The sequence below is a fragment of the Propithecus coquereli genome, unplaced genomic scaffold, assembly GCF_000956105.1.
Source record: "Propithecus coquereli isolate 6110/MARCELLA unplaced genomic scaffold, Pcoq_1.0 Scaffold127, whole genome shotgun sequence".
NCBI classification, from domain to species: Eukaryota; Metazoa; Chordata; class Mammalia; order Primates; family Indriidae; genus Propithecus; species Propithecus coquereli.
Window position 1 is genome coordinate 4,538,132 of NW_012136858.1, and position 3,396 is coordinate 4,541,527.

General features: G+C 38.9%; 1 protein-coding gene across 1 annotated transcript in view; it reads left to right on the forward strand.

Moving 5' to 3' along the window:
* Positions 1–3,396, forward strand: part of LOC105805311 (chromosome unknown open reading frame, human C6orf165) — a 76,669-nt gene that overhangs the window by 30,046 nt on the left and 43,227 nt on the right. The window lies entirely within an intron of this gene.

Genomic DNA, 3,396 nt, shown 5'->3' on the forward strand with positions numbered 1-3,396 from the left:
AAAAAAAAAAAAAAAAATCTATTGATTGTTTGCTATTTGTAGCAACATTTTAACTATGAAGCAGATAAGTTTTGGTACCACTGACCTGGCCAGCAGGGATCCAAGACGTAATTGGTAAGAGGACTGTAATTGGTAAAGAGCACTGGAGACAGTGAAGCACAGAGGGTTGTCTGAACACAGGGACAGGAATATCAGAAACAACTAAGGACTAAGTCATCTGAAGGGGCTGGGGGTGAGATATGGTGGTCAGGACCTTGGACAGCTCAGTTGGAGCTGTTTTGAGATTGTGCTGTCTGTTGATGTGACACTCCAGTTCTCCTTTTGAGTGAAGCAACTCTGCAGAGCCTTCTAGGTTACTCCTGCTGTAGTAAGAGATTGGTCTTGTCTATTTAATACCCTTCCATATGTGGGCCAATGGTAGGGCTACAATTTTTGGCTCAACTGAAAGATTACTCAAAATGATTGTACCAATTTAACTTCAGTATGAGATTTGTCAATTACCCACACTGTAATTTTTGCCAATTTGATTAATTTAAAATGGTATCTCATTATTGTTTTATTGTGCATTTTTCTGATAGCGAAGTTCAACATCTCTTATTACACCTATTTATCCATTCAGATTTCCCCTTCTTTGCATTGACTATTTGCAACTATTGCCGGTTTTTTTTTTCTATACTACTCTTTATCTTTAACTTGTTGATTGGTATTTGCTTGTGTATTCTAAATATTAATCCTTTATAAGTTATAAAAGTTGCAAATATCTTTTCCTAGTCTGTCACCTCTCTTTTAACTTTGTCAGTGGAGTCCTTTATTGGAGACCCATCTTTAATTTTAATGTAGACATATCTATTAATTTTTCCCTTTAAAAAGTGTGCTTTTTTTGAAGTCTTGTTTTAGAAATTCTTCTCTGTCCAAAGGCTCTCTAAAAGAAAATGATGTTTATTTGGGAATAGAACATTGCAATGGTAATATGTGCACCATAGTAAACTATGTGCGTATTCAGGGAGGTAAAGGAAGGCAAAGGTTTTTCAAAGAGAAAATGAGGAGAATTACATAATTGTTTTGAGATAATTATCCTTGGCTACAAAGAGCAGTAACAAGGGTGGCACCAGTCCGAGATTGGACAGGCAATTGTTGGGCAGATATCCTTGCAGAAGTATCTTTTTGTGTGTGTATAAGGTTGCAGTGGACTTTGTGCAAAGTTGTGTTTTTTACAGAGTCCGTTGTGATAGTTCTTGTTATCAGGCATACAAACATGAGAACCCTTCCTTCATGGCCTTCCCTGGATCTATTTGTCAGGGTTTTGTTTTGTTTCATTTTGCTTTTAGAGAGAGAGTCTCACTCTGTTGCCTGGGCTAGAGTGCAGTGGCATCATCATAGCTCATTGCAACCTCCAACTCCTAGGCTGGAGTGATCCTTCTGCCTCAGAATCCCAAGTAGCTGGGACTATAGTTGTGCACCACCATGCCTGGCTAGTTTTTTTTTTTTATTATTATATGCAGAGACGCAGTCTCTCTGTGTGGCTCAGTCTGGTCTTGAACTTCCGGGCTCAAGTGATCCTCCCACTTTGGCCTCCCAAAGTGCTAGGATTACAGGTGTGAGTCACTGCTGAGCCTGTCAGGGTTTTTAACACAAGTGACACCATTTTGATTCTGACAACTTTCACATTTAGGTCTTTAGTCTATTTGTAGATAATAAAGGATTCTAGTTTTATTTTTCTTCATGTAATGAGCCAGTTTTCCTAACATTATTTACTAAATAATGTATATGTATTTCCCACTAAATATGATGTACCTCTATAGTATTAACAATTTTCATATGAAATGGATTTGTTTTTAGGCTCTCTACTCTGTTCCATTGGTCTGTTTGTCTATCTCTGTGCTGATATTACACTGTTTTAATTACTATTGCTTTGCAATATATTTTATCATCTGTTAGGTCATTAAATATGAAATGTCTGATTTCAAATCAAAAGTGTAATTTATTATGTCTCAAACAAGAAGCAGTACAATTAATCAAAGTGTGCACCTAAACTATCAACACAATTTTGCCATCTTAATCTTAGCTTGTTTATGCCAGCAGTGAAGAAGCCTGGAAAGCGAGTGGTGATGAAATCTCGAAAGGCATTTTCCACAGCTTGTGGAGAATTAAATATTTTTGAGAATTAATTATTTTTTCCTTGTAAGAAGTGGTCCAAAGCCTGGAAGAAGTGGTAATCAATTGGTGCAAGTTCTGGTGAATACGGTGGATGACGGAAAGTTTCCAAGTCCAGCTTCTGTAGTTTGAGCAGCGTTGTTAGTGCAACATGTGGTCGAGCATTGTCTTGCAAGAGGTTTGGCCTGTCTCTGTTGACCAGTTGCAGCTCCTTAATTGCAAGCATCCTCATCATTTCATCCAACTGGTTGCAGTAGATATCTGTTGTAATCGATTGGCCAGATTTCATAAAGTGGATAATACTCGTGCTGGACCACCAGATACCATTAGCTTTTTTTTTGGTGAATATTCAGTTTTGGACTGTGTTTTGGCACTTCATCATTATCCAACCGCTGTGCTAAGCACTTGCAATTGTCAAAAAGAATCAGTTTTTTCATCACACATGATAATGCAGTATATAAATGGTTCACCTTTATGTCGTGACAGCAAAGAAAGGCAAGCTTCCATATAATTTCTCTCATGATGCTCATTTAATTCATGCAGAACCCATCTATCAGCTTCTTTACCTTGCCGATTTGTTTCAAATGGTCCAATATTATTGGAATAGTAACGTCAAACCTTGCTGCTAATTCATGCATAGGTTGAGATGGCTTCGCTTCCATGACAGCTTTCAGTACATCATTGTCCACCTTGGTCTCAGGTTGCCCACTTGGCTTATTTTCAAGATTAAAATCACCAGACCAGAACTTCTCAAACCTTTTACATACTGTGCGTGCATTAGCCACATCCTTCCCAAATACTTTGGTGATACTTTGAGTTGTCTGCACTGCATTAGTTCCATGATGGAACTCATGTTAGAATATGAAACAAATTTTTGACTTATCCATGGTTTCACAAAAATTGCTCTAAAAAGAATTTGGAAGATAACCACAAGCCAAAATGTGCATTTGAAAGACCGAGAATGTACCTTTGCAATAACACGAGGCCGGGCGCGGTGGCTGACGCCTGTAATCCCAGCACTCTGGGAGGCCGAGGCGGGAGGATAGTTTGAGCTCAGGAGTTCGAGACCAGCCTGAGCAAGAGCGAGACTCTCTCTCTACTAAAAATAGAAAGAAATTAGCTGGACAACTAAATATAGAAAAAATTAGCCGAGCATGGTGGCGCATGCCTGTAGTCCCAGCTACTCAGGAGGCTGAGGCAGGAGGATCGCTTGAGCCCAGGAGTTTGAGGTTGCTGTGAGCT